Here is a 22274-nt window from a genome sequence, read left to right as displayed (position 1 = left end):
AAAACTGATTTACAACTCATATATATTTATTGAAATGAAAAAATGAATGAAGTTTTGGTAATACAGTTTTAATAATTCGGAGTTTTAATCAAAAGAGATGCTTTCAAAGAAACTCTATACCATATTTACCAAAATGTTCTTAAAAGCATAACGTCAAGGAAAGGGTCTTGCATCACGTCATCGTTCTATCGCAAGTTGTATCAACCTGTTCACCATCTGCCCATAAAATGGGTCAATCTCGAAAAAAACTAATAGGGGTGCAAAAGACAAGAAAGAACAAATGTTGCAATAAATAAGATATTCGCTAGATCAAACAGGAAAAAGCACGACTAACAAAACTAACCAAACGTGCCGTGAAATAAGCAAAACTCTAGTAAAGCAAATGAATAAATACAAGAGTAGTAAGGACCATAGTGCTAAACAAGCAATTATAGCAATCCAACTGATTTTATAGGTGAAGAGTAATTAACTCTATCCAACAGTCAAACAAAGCAACTGAATAAGACAATCATTTATAACAATGCTCGCAATACATATAATTACCATTAAATGATTTTGTCCATCGGCAAGTAACTACATTAATCGTAAGGTACAAGCTATTTTATCAAAAGCAATTTATAAGCTGCACATGATAAGCAATCATACGATAGCAGTTATATCACAATATGTAAGCAGCTTATAAGACAAGCGGCTACATCAGTCCTAGTTGCAACAAGTTCGTAGATTACGAGTTGTGTGCAATCATATTAATCATAAAAGACGCAAACCAACAAGTGCTACATTACAATAAGCACTAAGTAGTACAACCAAGCAAGTCATGTGCTAATATATGACAACTAGTATATTACGAGGTGTATGCAATCACATCAATCATAAGAGACGCAAACCAACAAGTGCCACATTACAATAAGCACCAAGTAGTTCGACCAAGGGGTAAAGCAAGTCACATGCTAATATGTAGTAACTAGTATAATGTTATTATTATAAGTATTTAACTAGTATGAAAAGCTAGTTATTACTTAGCAAAGAACTACGTAAGCAATTTAACCAGCTAGAGTAATGCATCGATAGGTGTGCATAGCCCAACGAGTAGCATACTAAACTACCGAGCCAGTAAGCAATCAATTCACGTCAGAGCACGCATATCTCATAATCATGTGCGTAGGTTATATTTTGTTCTCATTATTAGCTGGTCATTGTGAGTACGCACAAGGCACAAAACATAGAAACAATCAAGATCGATTCGGGGGTCATTATGCTATGTATTTTGTGCTACCCCAAATGTCTGACTGAGTCCACTCCTAAGGGGATGGCCAGTGACCAAGAGAGTAAGTCCCCAAAGGCATTCAAAGGCTTATGGATGCATCCAAACTTCTGCAAAAGTGGCTATCTTTGTAGTATTTTAGAGTTCGAGTTCGAGTTCGATTGATATTATTTTTTTGAGAAAAAACATACAGTGTTCATACAAAGAAAACATGACTAAATATTTTTTATTCTTTTTTCAATAACTCACTTTCTTTCACAATGTTCATCATTTATAACATGAAAAAATAACAAGTACATAAATGTTCAATGATAAAAAAACTAAAAACTACCAAATACTCTGTTAAAGTAGAAGTGGCTGATCACGTCTTGCCTGTGCTAGTGTGTATGTAACCTATAATTATAATTATATAGAGAGTGAGTTTACAACCCTTTAAAGAATAATTATAAGTAAATAAAGACTTTAACTTACAACTGTAGTGGGCTCTAAGCCTTTTGTTTGAGTTTAGTTTTTGATACACTATACAAGTTTGTATGTTTCAATTATTTCTTATTTGACTCTCTCAAATACACATTCAAAATAAACTAAAATACTAGGTCGACTATACTGATCATAATCGTCTATGAACGTAGTAACCCGCATTGAACACCCAAATTCTACATATTGATCAGACAATAAACCATACACCTCAGTGATCCCCGGACCACCAAGCACTGCAGTGAAACAAAAAAGAGACCCCACCGGTAGCTAGCCGGAAGGTTAGGCTCAATCTCAATCTCGACATGGTTCATGCTATATCCTAACCATAATGACTTTCAATCATCTATGGTCGTCTAGAGTCTCAAACACTATATGAATATAACCCTAAGTCATATCTTAAGTTCATACATTGAACCATATTCTCAATCTTATGTTTCACTCATTCTCTCATGAGTAGTATTGTGAAATGATCACGACGGATATCACTTTCAATCTCATAATGACATTAGGGTTCACGCTTATTTCATACTAAGCACACAATAATGTAGAGTCTCTATATCGTTAAATCATCGGTGACCCACTATCCATAGTGGCTGCACTCTGGCCGCGTACCAAGTAGATCTTTTCACAAGTCGTCACTTTCAGGATTTAAGAGGTTATGCATACTAATCTCAATATAAATATTCACATGACATTTATAGAATAAACAGACTCAAGTCTAATCACAATCTCATCATGATGCATGTTATTTATAACATATATATATATATATATGCAATCACAAAACAATCTATTTCTAATATGCATGACATATCATGACTAACATGTGTATGTAATTATCTCATAATTTCATGCATATCATATTCACACTCTAGAGTTATCTTTCTAATCATGCTAATTCACAACATTCCAATAATATGCAACGTAGTATGGTTTATTTATAACTAAAATTACTTCTAATATTTTTTACCTTAAATAAGAATATCATGCTCTGGTCGCAATCGAGTCTCAAAAGGCTTTAACAGTAGGATCTGATCATCATACAGGCATGTTCATATTAATATACATAACTTTTTATATTTTAATAAAATTACTAAAATACCCTTCTCGAGTTGACTCATCACACCTCGATTTCTGTTCTCCTGATTTGACCAAAACCAGAGGACACAGACATTTCTCTTTATGATACAAGTCCAACGCATCAAGCCTCACTTAATTTTGAGTTTAAACTGCAAAGTTATGGCCATTTTACCTAAATAGATCTTGGGTACACACAAGGATACATTGATTATTTCGATAATTATTCTCAAAATTTAAAAAATTAATTACAAACTATATCTAGATGCATTTCTGATCTGGATCTAAAACCGTCAGATTGAATTTAGACCCATTTCTGATCTAGATCCAGAACTGGTTAATCAAGTTATGAGTTGGATCTGAATCTAACTTTGATCCAGATCCAGAACCGTTAGACTAGATCTAGACCTAGTTTTAATCTGGATCTAGATCTGATTCATTTAGTTGGATCTAGATTTAGTTCTAATCTGGATCAAGTACTGATCTGAATCAAATTCAGTTCTGTTCTATATCCAAAACAGTCAGACAAGATTCAGACCCATATCTATCTGGATTCAGTTTTATCTGGATCAGTTCAGACTGACTAGATCTAGATTCTATCTGATCTAGATTAAATCGGATCCAAACTAAGAACTGAGACCCAGTTAGATCTGACTCGGTCTGGTTCACATCCAGACTGGTTCGGTCTGATTGAGTCGGTCCAAACTGGTTTGGTTTGGACTAGTTCAGTCTGAACCGGTTTGGTCTAGACCAGTTCGGTTTGCGCCGATTTGATCTGAACATGTTTGACCTGAAACTCTCTTTTTTTTAAAAAAAACTTATCAAGTTCGTTCAGGGTGCGACCCAGACCGATCAATTTGGTATATATATATATATATATATATATATATATATATATATATATATATATATATATATATATATATATATATATATATATATATATATATATAACAGGGCGAAAGGGGGCACCACCCCTTCTATCATTCCTCTTCTTCTCAAACGCAAAGGGACCATAGCTTACCCTCTCTCTCTTTCTCTCTATTTCAGAGGGGTTGATCATCGGCGCCCGCCGACCCTCTCTCTCTCTCTCGATAGAGTCAGTTTCTTTTTTCTATAACTGTAACCCGCCGACAGCCATGGCTCTCGGCCTTCTGTTTGCCCAAAAAAGAAAAAAAGGGAAGAACCTTACTTGCATCGCCGACCAAATTTTCAATAAGCTCCTCCTCTCTTTGCAACCCATTTTTCCTTCTTTTTTTCCTCACATCTTTTTCTTCCTATTTTGCTCGCTTAATCGGTGGTGGAGGAGGTGAGGATAACCTCTTCCCCCTTTTGTCCATCCTGGGGGGTGAGGTTTATCCTCATCCACCCCCTCTCTACGATATGCTTCTCCTCTTTTTTTTTAAATCTCTTTTCCCTGAACAAAATCGTCGGACTGGTTTCACAATTGTGCATTAAGCACTCAATCGCCCACCATAAGGTATTGAGCCCCACCAACTGACAAACCCTGTCTCCAGACGGAGCGTTATCAGGTGCTTAATGCATAAATATTTGTGCAATCATATTGCACCAGATCTTTTTACAAAACAATATTGGGTGATAAAATAAGAAGTCTATTATTGAACCATGGTTTTTTTTTTCTGTCCAAGTGCTAAACCTCTATCTAATCAACATTGAAAGAGGTACCAACGGGGCTCCACTTGTGTAGCAGGAGCAGTTATTACGCGTCATCTTGTGTTGGGTTATGCAAGTTCAAATCACTACGGTATAGTTGTATACCTGATAGAAGTCCGCCTAACCCCAGCTTTCTCTGTAAATAAAAACATTGAAAGAGGCTCTCCAATGCAAAAATCTATCTGGCACGCAAAGATCCTACACAATATCATAGGATGCCTTATAAAATATGAATCAACCTTGGCCTCCCAAGTGCACAGTACTTGAGTTACCCTGGTTTTTCTTATAGGCATGATTGAGGATAGCCAACCACTGGAATTCGAACTAGGACCTTTCGATTAAGACTGCCATGATTTGAATACCATCCAGCCATCACATCCAATCCCAAAATAAGTGGTCTTTATCATGGTAACCAAAACTAGCATTTTTAAAGAATAATATAAATGTCAATGTAATGATAGGTCTTATCATTATCATTATAATCATTATATGCATTTTTGCAACATATCATGTCACATATAAGTAACTTGGCTCAACATGGTTTTTCAATAAAATCTTGAAGCTCCTAGTTTTTGAGTTCTTAACATGCAAAAACTAATATTGTGATTTTTCCTTGCTTCGACGAAGATTCATGTTAGAAAAACAAAGGGTAAAAGAGCTTGAATTCTTGCCTGATAAACTGAGAAACTCGATCAACATCTTGCTTACATTCTGATCCATCTAATAAAGTCACCATGGACGAGAGTGAAATGATGAAGTTGACAGCAGTTGGCTATATTAGGTTCAACCTGACACCACAACAGATCATCACGTTATACCTAAACAGAAAGATAGAAGGCATCAATCCTCCATGCAACATCTGAACTCATCGTCCAGCATGCTTCATCTTAGGAAGATATATACACAGGGGCGGAGAGGGTAGGCACGTGCCCACCCTGGCCTGCTGAAATCCCTTAAAAAGGGATATGGGTGACTCGCTGACAGGGTGGGCAGTGCCCAATTCAAAGGGGGCCGACCCTCGCCCCTTTGGTTATGCATTTCCCCAATTTCTCTCTGGCCTTCTGCTCTCCCTACGAGTTTACTAAGCTCTGTCGGTGCCGGGTTGTCCGCCCTTGTTCTCTCTCTCTCACTCACTCACTGTGTGTGTTCGCCCCTGCTAGGGTTTTGTATGTGTGTGTGTGTTTTTAATTAGCATTAAACATGAATAATGAATTATTGATTTTTGTTAGAATATTAGAGTTTTTATTTATTTATTTTTAATTAGCATAAATCTATTTTTTTTGGATTTTAGGTATTGATTTGGTTGTTTTCAAATTACATGATTATATAATAAAGGTTTTCGGGTTTTTTATCTATTATTATTTTTTTAATTATCATTAAGTGTGATTCCATTAATAAATGCTTGATTTTGGTTATTAAACCCCTAAATCTTTTGTTTTTGTTAGGATTTATGTCCTCTATTTTGGTTTTTCAAATGACATAAACATTTAATAAGGTTTTATTTTTTTTGTAATTAGCATATCTACAATGTGATTTTTATTAGGATTTGAGGTTTTTATTTGCTTTTTTAGAATGAAGTGAATGTTTAGTTTATGGTTTTAAGGTGTGTATTTGTTTAATTATCATTGGGCATAAATCCATGAATATTAGGTAATTTGATTTTGGTTAGAATATTAAGAATTTTTTTATTAATTAATCATAACTGCATAATTTATAATGTTTATAGGGATTAGGGTTTTAGTTTTTTTTTATAAGGACATAAATTTTTAGTTATGTTTTAAAGGTTTTTCTGTGATTTTTTTCAGTTGTCACTGGGCATGGATATATGAATACTGTAAGATGTGGTTTTGGTTAGAATATTAGTGCTTTTTTTATTACCTAGCATAAATACATAATTTATGTTGTTCGTATTGATTAGTTTTGATTTGTTTTTTTTAAGAATGATACAAATGTTTAGTTTATAATTTTAAGTTTTTTGTACTTTTTTTTTCTAATTATCATTTGACATGAATTCATGAAAATTGTGTGATTTGATTTTGGTTAGAATATTAGGCTTTTTTATCTAGCATAAATGAACCCTTTAGGATGTTTGTAAAAAAATGGTTTTGATTGAGTTTTTGAAACATATTGATAGTGTATTTGTGCCCACCCTAGGTTAGAATCCTAGCTCCGTCTATGTGAACCACACCCCTGTCCCCATTATGCAAGTCCCTCTTTCTCTCTCTTTTTCTGCCTGAAGATGCACTTAGATTTCTAAGTATTGTTTTGCCCGTGCTTTCTGAATTTTGGTTTTTCCTTTTAAAGCTTCATATGTTTTTGCCAAATGACATGGCATGATATGTGACAAAAAAATTTGTTTTTTCTTTCGATGCAACTGAAGATTGTTTGTATGCAGCACAATGAATGGTTAGACAACATTGATCGCTGAGTTGCTGGAGGCATTAAGGCAACTTTTAGCCGTACGATGCACCGCATATATCGCTACTACAGGGATGACTCTCTATCTCTCTCTTATGTTTAGGGCATAAATGCATAAATAGTTATGTAAGAATTAGAATTTTGATTAGCATTTAGATTTAAGGTTTTTTGTGTTTTTTTCTTTAATTAAGATTTAGGTTTATAATGAGATGAATATTAATTAGTTATTTCTTAATTTTTATCAACATTATAATGATCCACATATTTGATTTTAGTTAGAAATTTGGGTTTTTTTTTTTCAATTAGTTTATGTTTGAAAATGATGAATGATGTTTGTTAGGATTGATGTTTTCATTTAGTGTTTTTTAATTAATATAAATATTTAATTAGGTTTTATAGTATTTTGTGTTTTTCTCGAATAACATTTAGATTTTTATTTTATTTTTAAATAGAATTCATATTTAAATTAAGTATTATATATATATATTAATTAACATTAAGTATGATTTCTACATGCTTAAATAGCATAAATGCAAAATTGATGACTTGAGAATTAGAATTTCAATTTTGTATTTGTTTAAATGACATGAATTTTAGATTATGCTTTTAGGGTGTTATGTATTTTTTTCTTTTTAATTAGCATTAAACATGAAGAATGAATACTAGACTTTTGTTAGAACTTAGAATTTTATTTTATTTTTTGTTTCAAAAAACATAGATGATAATTTTAGTTTTTTTTTGTTTTAATTAGAATAGATGAAAAATTTAGGTTTAGGTTTTTATTTTGTTTATTTTTTGAATAATGTAAATATTTAATTAAGATTTTAAAGTAAATTTATGAATATTTTAGGAATTAAGGTATTGATTTGGTTTTTTCCAAATGACATAAATGTTTAATTAGAGGTTTAAGTTTTTTTGTATTCTTTTTCTTAAGAATTATGTTGTATTTTCTTTTAGCATAATATATAATGCTTGTTAGGGTTTTTGCTTTTTATTTAGTTTATTTTTTAAATTACATAATATTTAATTAGGATGTTAAGGTTTTTTGTATATTTTTTAATTAGCATTAGGCATGCAAATCCATGAATTTTTTAGAGATTAGGGCATTGGTTTTCATTTTTTCAAATGATGCAAATGTTAAATTACATTTTTTTGGTTTTTTGTTTGATTTTTTTTCTTTTTTATGTATCATTAAGCAATATTTCATTAATGAATGATTGGTTTTGGTTATTACTTTTCAAACCCCTAAATATTTGATTTTTGTTAGAATTTAAGTTTTTTATTTGGTTTCTTAAATACCATGAATATTTAATTAAACATTTTCTTATCTATTTTTAATCAACAATAAACATGATTTCTTGAAATTTTAGAAGTTTTACGTTTTTTTTTTCAATTAATATATCCATGAATGAATCATGTTAGAATTTGGGGTTTTGATTTGTCTTTTTACTGTGCGTTTGGGGTTTTGATTTGTCTTTTTACTGTGCGTTTGTGCCAACCCTACTTTTAGATTACTGGCTCCCCCCTCTTGTCACAATTGGGCAGATGGATGAGAAGAAGACCACACGGTTCTGCTTATAAGATCCGTTGGATCTTACCTAAGGTAAGAATAGTGTAATTGAAGGAAACGTGAAGATAAGGCATGTGACCTGCTGGGGATGGAAAGCGTCATTTGTAAGATAAAAGTCGTGGAAATTCGCATATCCAAATTTTTTGGATATGGATATTCATTGCCTGATACATCCCAAAATCAGTGGGATCGTAACCCATGTATCCAAAAAGAAATAACTGTATCTGTATATATACATGTAATCTGTCAGCAAGATAATATAAAGAAATTTCAACTTCTTCGTCATCGTGTTTTCCTCTCGACATACTGATATACATTTTAACAAGATCTTGATGTCCAAATAATCTCCTAAGAATGTTTGGATGCTGCTGAAAACCAAAATTCCTTGGAATTCTACAAACAATTAACAACCATCCAAATTCCCTCTTTGCCCAAATGTGGCATCACAAAGAATATGCTTTTTGTGGCCCTAACTGTTGTTTAGGTGTCAGATTATGTTGGCCTTCAGTAGAGATGGTTTGGTTGTTTGCTTTGGAGGGGGATTTGAATAGGAGGGCAATTGCTATCGAGTTTGAAGGAGGAATTGGAATCAGGAAACTGTTGGATTGTAAGATACCAATTCCATGGAAACAAACAGGGAAAGGGAATTGGCATGGCCAATTCTCTCTGCAATGCCCCGCGAATCCAAACACAAGCTCATCGTGGCAAATGTTCACCAAAGTAGGCCGCAATTGCGTAGAAGAAAACTTGTATTAAGATTTACATTCATTTACATTTACTATGGAAATTTCCAACCAGAACTTTTTCTAGGGAATTATATCCAAATGTGGTAAAACTTTTTTTTTCCATATTTCTGAAGAGATCATCAAGGCTTGCAGATGAGCTTCTCTCTCCTCTCTCTCTCTCTCCATATGGTTGGAACAGATGAGATGTTGAATCTCATCCCTGTCTCTTCTTTCCTCTTTTTTCACCTTCCTTTATCCCTTCACTCAATTGGGTCCCCAACAACTCAAATACATAACTTTTCTTAGTGAATCTTCTGCCTCTTTACTTCTCTGTTCTCCCATCTTTCTTTGCACCAAAGAAGAAGTAGAGGGGTTGATGGTTGAAGATGAGACTCTCATTGCTTGCAGAGAGGCACCATGGTTTCTCCTGGCCCTTTGGTCCAAAGCTCTCACCACCGAACTGACTCTGATCCCTTGATCCTTCAACCCTTCCACTGCTGCAACTACGCCTGCCCTTACCATTGCTCTGTTCATGTGACTCATCTTTCTCACTCTTTTTGCTTCTCTCTAAACAAACAGGGTAAGAGAATTCCCCCCAATGAAGGTAGTTAGAGTTCTTTCAAAGTCTTGGATGATTGTAGTTGTTAATGACTGGTGAGGAAATCAATATATTTATAGAGTACAGAAGAAGAGGTGAGGATGGTCACTCATGGTTTTGCAGCAGCAGCTAATGGTTTTGAGAAAAAAACCAGGTTCGGTACCAAAATACCAGTGGCTAATATGTCCTTTTTCTCAAACCTAAAAAAGTTGTTGTCGTTTTCTCCTCCCATGGTTTTGGTGAGAGGAAATTTGGACCCACCATATTTCCAGCCACAAATTTGCAGTTATTTTCTAATTAATAGTTTGTACTTTCCACCTTTCTTATGACTAACTTCATTTTTTTTACAGCAAGCAACCTATTTCATTTTGATAGGGACCTACCTCTCTATGGATCCACGTTTGACCGTTCTTTTGACCTTGGTTTGGCCTCACGGAGGAGTAAGGATCAGGTGCCATCACATGGCACACTTTGAAGTGTGCCGCTGCACCTGGTGCCCTTCATCTTTGGCTGACGGTCTCCCAGTTGTAAACTCAAAAGTAGATGAAAGGCAGCCAGGTGCGGAGGCACACTAGAAATGTGCCATGTGATGGTACCTGATCCTGACTCTTCAGGGTAAATTAATTTTTATCACAAGATTTACTTGAAAAATAAAGCCAAGAATAGAATTATGCAAGAGTTTAGGGCTGGGAAACGCAGGCGAGTTGCTTCGGTCTCAGGTCATGTTGGGCTCGCAAAGATATCGTTAGGACTCGCAAAATAGGCTTGGCAAGCTGAACATGAACAACGAGTGTTTTAACTCTGTTCGGCTTGTATAGACTATATCGTAGAGGTGGATGATTGAAGTTCAAATCCCATTTCTTGCAAGTTTGAGACTATATATTTATTTTGTAGATAAGCCAGCTTGAGCTTAGGTTAGTAGGTTTAGAATCAAAATTATATTATTTTAGAAATATATTTTGTTTTGTGAATGAGCCATCTCGAGCTCAGCTTATTGAACTCGGGTTTGCCATGAGCTTGAACTCGACCTAGAGATCTCCACAAGAATGACCCGAGCTTGAACACCCTCTGTTCAGTTTGGTTGACTAGTTTATCAGACCTAGTAACAAACACCAAATGGGGTCTAGTGGAAGAGGTTTTGGATCCCTATAGGAACCAATGTTATATGCATATCAGACTTACTACCATTCTGTTTTGGGACTGACGGCATTTGGGTTGGGATCTACCTATTGACTTCACTAACTGAAACCTGTTGAACACATTTTGCAGGCGGCTCAGGCAAGGTCATGCGTGGATTGATGGCCCAAAAAGACTGGCCAATCTTAGGCACAAGAATATATAAGCCCACAAACCAGTATTTGACACGGCCCACTAAGTTCTAAGAGCTTATTAAAGTTCAGGTTGTCATGGAGACCCAGATTGAACAATCTCCAAGTAGGTCAGGCTTCTTGAAAATGGGGCTAAGTAGGCCGAGCCCTGTTTTGATGTAGGGGCCAATTACATGTCTAACGGGTTCAAGCTACGTTTAATCTCCCATACTGTTCAGAAAGAGTTCATTGGTATAATTATCTTACTGATCGAGCCATCGAGGTAGAGTTCAGTAGAACCATAACCTGGACCATAGATCTTGACCTGTTTGTCTGAGCCTGGCCCATATGCATCTGTACTCATTCGTCGTAAAGTCTTCAGACTTGTAAAAAGAGTACCTCTTTAAGATCAATAATGCAGTCTTTTATATATTCCAAGAAAATGGAGCTCATGGTGGACCCAAAGAGATCCTGTTGAGCTGAGACACTGGTGGCTACCTTCTTTGGCCACCAAAGTGCTTCTATCAAAGCCGGAGAAAACCTCCGTTGGGTGCTCCATGAGCGGCTGCTGACAGTACAGGAAAGATTGCAAACACTGGGATTTCAGTTCCCAAGACGCTGTGAATTATGCATGAAGGAATCAGAGTCATCTCACCTCTTTCTGTTATGCCCAATGGCTGCTTTCCTATGGCAAGCTACTGCTCGTCTATTTGGGATTCGATGGAGGCCAACCGGGAATTTCAGTTACGATATACAAGCTTAGTTCAGATTCCGGTTTAAGGAGAAGTTCAATGGACATGGGAGGTGTCTTTCCAAGTCATTGTTTGGGTGGTGTGAAAGTTGAGAAACCATCGAGTGTTTGAAGATAGCAGGAAACTGATTCCCTCATTTTGCAAGGAAGGGATGCACAGTGTGAGGGATCAGGCGACGAGGATACTCCGTGAGTCTCATAGTGAGATAGCTTCCAAAGGGAAATGTCTATCCATTTGGCTTCCCTCTGATTATATTGAATCGTCGTTTTGGAATTGGTGGCCAATGTCAAAAGCGCACTTGAAGGTAGATTCTCTAACCCGGAAGTTGCCTATTTTGTGAAGGAAATTTTATAGTCTTGAAAAGTGTATAGTTCAGACACCTAGCTGTAATTCAAATAGTATATCTAAACTCTTAGCCCATTTTGCAAAAGGGAGATTATGTAAGTCATGGAAATATCATCCCCTACATTGGATCCCTTCAAGGGATGATTCATAAGTTGTTAATCGTGACTGCAATCGGAAGTGTAAAAGACGATTGGTGAAAGTGAATAGTGAAGTTATGTATTCACGTTGGGAACCTAAGTCCTTATAAAGATGTTACAGCGGGATAAGATACATTCAACAAACAGCCAATATTTCGATGCCACCTAATGTGGAACAAATGTGGGTTGTCATGCCAACATTAATTTGGGATGAACTATATTGAGAGGGTGGTGTACGTTCCCCGTGGAACACGGGCCACGGGGTCCGAATGAGTGCCACGTGGCACTCATTGGGCTGGTTATGTACGGAGGAAGGAATATTGCAAAACCCAAGATCTTCCTCCGTACATGACCAGCCGAATAAGTGTTACGTGGCACTCACCGGACACGCGGCCCCGTGTTCAGGGGTAACATACAACCTGCTTCGAACTATATTACATGACCATTTTACAGTGCAACTAATTTACACGTCGGAATTACCGTGGTAATTCTAACACTCATGCACATCTATTACACCCAACTTGCCTTTTAATCGTGTAAATTGTTCACTTCCCAGTGCCTTAGTGAATATGTTTGCACATTCTAATGAAGTAGCCATAAGCTTAGTTTGGATCAATCCGCTTTGAATCTTCTCACGAACAATATAATAATCGATTTCGATGTGTTTAGTACTTAAGGATTTGATGCATTGTGGAGAGTCGCCTGATTATCACATAACAAAATCATAGTTTGAATATGATACATTCCTAGAACCAGTATTTCACTCATGTGAATTTACATCTTTACTACAAGAATCTGGGTCAATAGCACTGACAAAAGTCACTGTTATTGCGCTCTTTGTCGCCATTATAGGTCTATAACGGTGACAAAAAGTGGTCATCTAGTTTTGGCCTCTGTTGATAAATAATGACAACATTTTTTAGTCGTCGTTAAAGGGTACGTCCCAATAGCGACGACTTAGCCTATAATGGTGACTAGCCTATAACGGCAACAATTAAGTAGCTATTATAGGATATAACGGTGAGAATTAACTCATTGTTATTGGCCTATAGCGAAAATATATATATATTTAATCGTTGCTATAGGCTGTAGCAGCAAAAAATATATATATTTATCGCTATTAAGCCTATAGCCAACAAACAGGCCACTGAAGGTATTTATTAAAAAGAAAGATTAAAAAGGTTAAAAGATTAACTTAATGATAGATGGGCACTGCAGTTCAATTTCACTATGTTAACCATCAGTCCAAATTATGGCCATAAACCGTATTTCATATGACAAGGCAGAGAGTCTATATCGAACATAAAAGTAACAGAAACTCGAACATAAGTTATCTGATGAAACATAAGTTCACAATTCTAAAAAAAAAAATGATACAATCAAAACTCTTGAACAAAGAAGGAATTAAGGAATGAGAACTAGGCTTGGCACTGTTCAAAAAATAATGAGAAGACCACTATAACTTCAGAAATTTGAACTTACATTTTTTCTTTCAGAGCTCGACCAGCAGGGGTATTTTGTGAAGGAATTTCTCTAGTCTTGAAAGGTGTATAGTTCAGACACCTAGCTGTAATTCAAATAGTATATGTAAACTCTTAGGCCATTTTGCAAAAGGGGATTATGTAAATCATGAAAATATCATCCCCAGATTGGATCCCTTCAAGGGATGATTCATATTTTTTTGCAACTCTTTCAATTAATGATACCTGGTAGGGGTCCTTCTAAACCCAACTTGCCTTTCAAAAAAAAAAAATTTAAGCCGGAGGAAAGAGCCCCATTAATGGGTGCCCAAAGGATCCAAACCAAGGTGGTTTCCCAATACATGAGGCTTGCTCAAACGTGTAGTTTTTGTTTTGTTTGATTGTATAGAAATGGCCAAATTCTTCTCAGCAAATGACACCGTTGGGGGTGACTCTTGTGCAATACACACATCATCTCGGTAATACCTTCATATTCATGCTTCCAAGTACCTCTAATTATCCTAGTTGTGAGAACTTTGTAGTTCATGAATTTGGTGGCATTCAAAACGATGCCAAGTATCCTATGTAATAAATATTATGTTTGTCATGGGTATGCACCATGGTACTAATGAATCATACATATTTGTACTCTGTCTGCGCACGGAACAAACTGTTCTCTGAAAAATATTTATGTTTTAAATTTCATCTCTGTTTATAGTGTTCATCCAATATTGCTGTCCTTGCAAATATCTGGCTTCAACCAGTATTACTGACGGTCATTCATTCCATTGTTTTCATATGCTTGTGACAGACACTCTCCATTGTTGTAGTATTTCCCTCGTGAGTTTGTTTGCTTATTGAGGCTAAAGGTTTAGGGTTCATACTGACGAGTGTGGGTTTAGTTGGGGTTCAGGTTTACAAAACATTTAGAACTGGAGCGCCTTGTTCTTTCTCTCTCTTATGCTTATTGTCCACAGCCTGTCCTTTAGTATTCCAACAGTAAACAATTTTTCTTTTTCCTTTTTTTTCATAATTTGAGACTCTTCTTTGGAAGAACGCTTAATCATGCACCAGACATTATGTTAATGATTACACGACTTATCACCCTCCATCTTGAGGACAGCCTGTTAGCTGTGAGGCCAAGGCCTGATTGAGGGCAATCTAGTGCTTAATGCAAGAATTTTGCACCATTTTATTGCACCTGATCCCGACTATGTTAAGTAGGGTTGTCAATGCATCAGGTTTCACCTGCATGATGATCGTATCAAACTCTACGCTGGTCCAAACAATAGAGTATGAAACTAATGTAATATGAATGTACAAAAATGATTGTAACACCCCAATCTAGGATCTTGAGAGTTCAAGTTTGATTTATATTAGTTTTGAGAGGAAAAGCATAACGAATACAGGAATGTTTAAATATCAAAAAAAATTAAAAAACATCAAATACTCTGCTGAAGTAGAAGTAGTCGGTCACGTCTTGCCAGTGCTAGTGCATCTGTAACCTATAGTTGTAATTATACAAGGGATGAGTCTAAAACCCACTAAAGAATAATTATAAGCAAATAAAGACTTTAATTTACAACTGTAATGGGCTCTAAGCCCTTAGTCTGAGTTTAGTTTTCGACACCACACAAGTTTGTATGTTTTAATTATCTCATATTTGACTCTCTTAAATAGTCACTCAAACTAAACTAAAATACTAGATCAGTTATACCAGTCATAGTTGTTTATGGGTGTAGCAAACCACTTTGAATACCTCAATTCTACATGTTGGCCAGACAATGAACCATACACTGTCAGTGATCCCCAAAACACCAGGCACTACAGTGAAACAAAAAGGAGACCCCACCAGTAGCTAGCCGGGAGGTCAGACTCAATCTCAGCATGGTTCATGCTACATCCTAACCATGATGACTTTCTTTCATCCATGGTCGTCTAGAGTTTCAAACACTGTGTGAATATAACCTTAAGTTATACCTTAAGTTCATACATTGAACCATATTCTCAATATCATGTTTCACTCATTCTCTCACGAGTAGTATTGTGAAATAATCATGACATTAGGGTTTACACTTATTTCATACTAAGCACACAATAATGTAGAGTCTCTACATCGTTAAATCATCGGTGACCCACTCTCTACAGTGGCTGCACTCTGACAACGTACCAGGTAACCCATTTCACAAGTCATCAATTTTAGAATTTAAGGAGTTATGCATATTAATCTCAATATAAACATTCACATGACAACAATAGAATAAAAAGACTCAAGTCTAATCACAATCTCATCATGATGCATGCTATTTGTAATTTATAACACATATATGCAATTACAAAATAATCACTTTTTAATATGCATAACATATCACGACTAACATGTGTATGTAATTATCTCATAATTTCATACACAGTCATTTTATACATATCATGTTCATACTTAAGCGCTATCTTTCAAATCATGCTAATTCACAATATTACAATAATATGCAACGTAGTATGGTCTATTCATAACTAAAATTACTTATAATATATTTTACCTTGAATACGAATATCATGCTCTGGTCACAATCGAGTCTCAAAAGGCTCTAACAGTAGGATCTGATCATCATACAAGCATGTTCGTATTAATACACAACTTTTTATATTTTGACAAAATTACCAAAATACCCCTATTGAGTTAACTCATCAGACCTTAATTTTCTCCTTAATTTGACCAAAACCAGAGGATACAAAGATTTCTCTTTATGACATGAGTCTAACGCACCAAACCTTATTTAATTCTGAGTTCAGACTGCAAAGTTATGCCCGTTTTACCTAAATGAATCTTGGGTACACACAAGGGTACTTTGGCCATTTTAATGATTATTCTCAAAATTTAAAAAATTAATCATAAACTGGACCTAGATTCATTTTTTATCTGGATCTAAAACTATCAGACTGAATTCAGACCCATTTTTGATCTAGATCCAGAACCGGTTCATCTAGTTATGAGCTCGATTTGAATCTAACTTTGATCTAGATCCAAGACTGTTAGACTAGATATCAGACCCAGTTTTAATTTAGATCCAGAACTGATCCATTTAGTTGGATCTATATTCAGTTCTAATCTGTATTAAGTACTGATCTGAACCAAATTCAGTTCTATTCTTGATCCAAAACAGTCAAACAGGATTCATACCCAAATCTATCAGGATCTAGTTTTATTTGGATTGGTCTAGACTAACTGAATCTTGATTCGGTCTGATCCAGATTAGACTGAATCCAAACTGAGATCTGAGACCCAATCAGACCCGACTCGATCTGGTTCACACCCAGACCGCTTTGGTCTAATTGAGTCGGTCCAAACTGGTTCGGTTCAGACCAGTTCGGTCTGAGCCGATTTGATCTGAACCTGTTCGATCCGAAACCTTCTTTAAAAAAAAAGTTACCTGGTTCGGTCTGGGTGCAACCCAGATCGACCGATATGGTGCCATATATATATAAACAGGGTGGAAGGGGCATTGCCCCATCTGTCATTCCTCTTCTTCTCAAACATAAAGGGGTCAGAGCTGGAGTCAACCCTCTCTCTCTCTCTCTCTCTCTCTCTCTCTATTGCAAAGGGGTCGGCCATTGGTGTTCGTCGATCGACCCTCTCTCTATATATTGCAAAGGGGTCGGCCATCGACGCTCGCTGACCTCTCTCTCTCTCTCTCTCTCTCTCTCTCTCTCTCTCTCTCTCTCTCTCTCTCTCTCTCTCTCGACAGAGTTAGTTTCTTTTTTCTACAATTGTAACCCGTCGACAGTCATGGCTCCCAGCCCTCTATTCGCCCGAAAAAAGAAGAAGGGGAAGAACCTTACCTGCGTCGCCAGCCAAATTTTTGGTAAGCTCTTCCTCTCTCTACAACCCATTTTTCCTTTTTTTTTCCTCACGTCTCTCTCTTCCTACGTCACTCACTTAATCGATGGTGGAGGAGGCTTGTGTGAGGGCCATGGTAGATGAGGATAATCTCACCCCTCCTCCCGTCGATTGTGGGGGTGAGGTTTATCCTTGTCCACCCCCCTCTATGATAGTCTTCTTTATTTTTTTAATCTTTTTTTCCTGAATAAAATCGTCAGGTTTTACAATTATGCATTAAACACTCAATCGCCCTCCACAAGGTCTTGAGCCCCACACCTGACAAACCCTGTTCCCAGATGGAGGGTTATCAGGTGCTTAATGCACAATAAATATTTGTGCAATCATATTGCACCTGATCTTTTTACAAAACAATACCAAAATCTACATGCTCAAGGGTTGGTGATAAAATAAAAAGTTTGTTATTGAACCAACTCTTTGGTTTTCATTTTTTCTGTCCAAGTGCTAAACCTCCATCTAATCAACATTGAAAGAGGTACCAACAGAGCTCCACTTGTGTGGCAGGAGCAGTTAGTGCATGTCACCTTGTGTTGGGTTGCAAGTTCAAATCTGTATGGTACAGTTGTATAACTGATAGGAGTCTGCCTAACCCCAACTTTCTCTGTAAATAAAAACATTGAAAGAGGCTCTCCAATGTGAAAATCTATCCGCCACGCAAAGTTCCTACACAATATCATATGATGTCTTATAAAACATGAATCAACCTTGGCCTCCCACGTGCACAATACTTGAGTTACCCTGGTTTTTCTTATAGGCATGATTGAGGACAGCCAACCACTGGAATTTGAATTGGGACCTTTCGATTAAGACTGCCATGATTTGGATACCATCCAGCCATCACATCCAATCCCAAAATAAGTGGTCTTTATCATGGTAACCAAAACTAGCATTTTTAAAGAATAATATAAATGCCACTGTAATGCTAGGTCTTATCATTATCACTATAATCATTATATGCATTTTTGCAACATATCATGTCACATATAAGTAACTTGGCTCAACATGGTTTTTCAATAAAATCTTGAAGTGCTTAGCTTTTGAGTTCTTAACATGCAAAAACTAATATTTTGATTTTTCCTTGCTTCGACGAAGATTCCTCATTAGAAAAAAAAAGGGTAAAAGAGCTTGAATTCTTGCCTAATAAACTGAGAAACTCCATCAACATTTTGCTTACATTCTGATCCATCTAATAAGGTCACCATGGGCGAGAGTGAAATGATGAAGTTGATAGCAGTTGGCTATATTAGGTTCAACCTGACACCACAACAGATCATCACGTTATACCTAAACAGGAAGATAGAAGGCATCAATCCTCCATGCAACATCTGAACTCATCCTCCAACATGCTTCATCTTAGGAAGATATATACACAGGGGTGGAGAGGGTGGGCACATGCCCACCCTGCCTGCTGAAATTCGTTAAAAGGGATATGGGTGACTGGCTGACAGGGTGGGTTGTGCCCAACCCAAAGGGGTTCGACCCCCGCCCCTTTGGTTATGCATTTCCCCAATCTCTCTCTGGCCTTCTGCCCTCCCTACGAGTTTACTAAGCTCTGCTGGTGCCGGTTGTCCGCCCTTGTTGTGGTCCTCTCTCTCTCTCTCTCTCTTGCCTTTGTTGTTTAATGTCATTACTGAGGGTCTGGTGGTGTTGCTCAAGCGTACTGCAGAGAAGCCCCTGATAGATCCTTTAGATGTTCCGGGTTTCTCAGACCATATCCTTATTTATGCTAATGATATGATTATTTTTGGGCGAGCAAACGTGTAGCAGATGCTTAGATTCAAACTTATTCTCCAGTTCTTTCTGTCCCTTTCTGGGCTTTCCCTAAATGATAGCAAATGCTCTCTTACTATGCTCAATGTTGAGTCTTCTATGCTTGCAACAGGTCAACAGATTTTTAATTGCACTATCTATGAGTTGTCGATGATGTATTTGGGTATGTCGTTACAAGTGAAGCGCCTTTCTTCCGTTGCTTGGGCTCCAACCATTCAAAAAGTAAAAAATAAGCTTTTTGTGTGGCAGGCGTCTTATCTCTCAATCGCTAGCCGCCTGACTTTAATCATACATGTTCTTTCTTGTATTCCTGAATTCTTCATGTCAATGTTCGTGATGCCTGTGGGTGTGAAGAAACAGATTTGTCATTTAATGGCGGATTTTCTTTGGTCTGGGTGTCAACTCTAGAGTAAGCGTTATTTGGTTGGTTGGCGAACGGTGGTGTTACCTAGGCATATGTCTGGCTTAAGTGTTTTTGCTCCAAGACAGAGGAGTATTGCTCTTGTAGCCAAGCAATGTGGATGGCTCATCATCTAGATTCTCCATGCGCTAGTTTGCTTCATGCTAAATATGGTGCTCTTGATTTATCTCTTTTTCATCATGGAACCTGGGGGTTGGCGATCTCGCACTTGTGAAGCATGTGGCTGAGACCCTTATTGTTCTTCAGAGATCAAATTGGAGATGCGGAAAATTACGATCAATGGTTGCAATGGGCGATTACGCCAAATGGTGTGTTCCTCACCCACAAAGTGTATAGATCGTTGCTCCCCCTGGGGGCAGATTGGTTCCCTGAGTGTGTGTTATGGGCTAAGGGCCCCTCCTCAAGATATCGGGTCTTGGGTTGGTTAATTTTGCATGATAGGATTCAGACTCACAGTTATTTAAAGAAGTTGGGCTTTTAGTTTCCTAGCTGGTGTGTGCTTTGTCAAGCTGCTGAAGAAACTACTTCGCATTTATTTTGGTCCTGCCCAATCTTTGTGGCCTTAATTAATAAGACGTGGAGATCTCCTGACGTAATTGTTAAAGAGGAGTCTTTTGCGCTCAATCTGCTCCTAGGCCCTATTGGAATTAGACGTTGCAAGCGGTGGAGACTAATCTGGAAGACGTGGTTGCTTACTACTTGGTGGTTTGTTTGGATGGCACGCAATGATGCTACTTTCTGTCAAATTCCGGTCGTCCTTAATAATCTTGTCCATAAAATCTTGGTTGATGTATATGCGAATCTATGTATGCATCTTAGAGACCTCTCATTCCCCTCTTAACAACGTTCACTCATCAGTGGTTTCTTCTAATCCAACGAATCCTGGTTGAGCTTGACTTTGTTGTTGGTTGTTATTTGTCTGTAGTTTCTTTTTCTTTAGCTATTTTTTGTTTTGTTCTCTATATTGTTCGGTTCATGGGTTCAATATTTTGTTGATCTTCATGAGTGGTAATGTTGATCTTCTTTTAGCTCTCTCTCTCTCTCTCTCTCTCTCTCTCTCTCTCTCTCTCTCTCTCTCTCTCTCTCTCTCTTTCTCTCTCTTCTGTCTGGCCTCCTCTTTTCCTTTTTCAGAACGTCTCCCCCTTTCTCTGAAAAAAGAACAACACAAAAGAGAAGAGGGCTTCTCTGTCAATCTTCCTCCCTTTTCCTCTCAACCTTAACCTCCATCCGCTGTGTACTTTAACCTCCATCCGACGTCTTGCATCCTCTCTCTCTGGCATCGTTCGACCGGCGTCAGTGCAGCTATATTTGGGTGGAGCCATTGTGGAAACATAATGCCCATTTCTCCTCCTCTCTTCCCTCCTTTGGGTCTTCTCTCTCTGGTGTGCTCTGCTGCCTTACCCACCGCTCGCCGACACCACCTCGTCTGCGTTCAACTGGCCCGTGGCCCGTCGCTGCTCACTGGTGTGCCCTGTTGCTCTGCCCCTTTCTCGTCGATGCCACCTTTCCCTGCTGCCCCACCCACCCTTTGCCAGGACCACCTCACCGGCATTCAACTAGCTTGCCCCCCTTCTCGCTGGTGTACCCTGTTGCCCACCCGCTGCTCATCGGTGCCATCTCTTTGGCATTCAATCGGCTCACCTTCTGCTTGTTGTTGCACAGTGCGCAACCACCTGAACCTCCCCTCTTTCTAGCCCTAATCCCTTCTCTTCTTGTCTTCTCCCTTCTCCCACGTTTTGCCCTAATTGCACAGCCTACAGCCTCTCCCTCTTAGCTCCTATTGCATTACCTTTTCTCTTGGCAAGTTGGAGGGACAACGGGAGCCTGATCATCTTGCGTTGGCGGTTTTGGAGATCAAAAGAATGGGTTGCTTCTACTGCTCTTTGAGCTTCTTCTCCTCATCGTTTGGATGACCCTCTCCATCAACAGCTTGTGCTCACACTTCTCATAGTGATCCCTCTCGCTCTCGCACTTCCAAAGGAGGTAGATCTCTTTGACCCTGCACTTGTTGAGGGGGATGAGGAGGTGGGCACTCTGGCCTCTGTAAGGGATAGGGACCCTGGCCTCCATCATCTCTTCATGAGTCACGATCATCTTCTTCGACGATCCCTCCACCTCCATTCTGCAACTCACCTCTCTTTCTCTTTATATGCTCCCTGGCGGCCCATTTCTGGGGCCTTGCTCTAGATCGCTCATTGGGCTCAAACCAGCGAGCCCTTCATTTTATCCAGGTCACTATCAATGACTGGGGGGCTGCCTTTGCTCTCCTCTGGTGGGGGTATCGACGTTGTACTCCCTTTCAGGCTCAAATATAGTTTTTTCTCTTTGCTTTCGACGTCGTTGCGCTCCTGCCTTGCTGTGGGCTCGCTTCTTATCTC

The 22274-nt window shown here is 37.8% G+C and overlaps 1 pseudogene; it reads right to left on the bottom strand.

Annotated features, from left to right (window-relative positions):
- Window positions 1-21724: 21724 nt before the first annotated feature.
- On the bottom strand, window positions 21725-22017 carry LOC149844511 (NADH dehydrogenase [ubiquinone] 1 beta subcomplex subunit 7 pseudogene; annotated as a pseudogene).
- Window positions 22018-22274: the final 257 nt, after the last annotated feature.

This window comes from Nuphar pumila, chromosome 2 (assembly GCF_984573655.1).
Source record: "Nuphar pumila chromosome 2, dmNupPumi1.hap1.1, whole genome shotgun sequence".
Lineage (NCBI taxonomy): Eukaryota > Viridiplantae > Streptophyta > Magnoliopsida > Nymphaeales > Nymphaeaceae > Nuphar > Nuphar pumila.
Note: the sequence above shows the minus strand (reverse complement) of the source record. Positions and strands in the feature narration are given on the sequence as shown.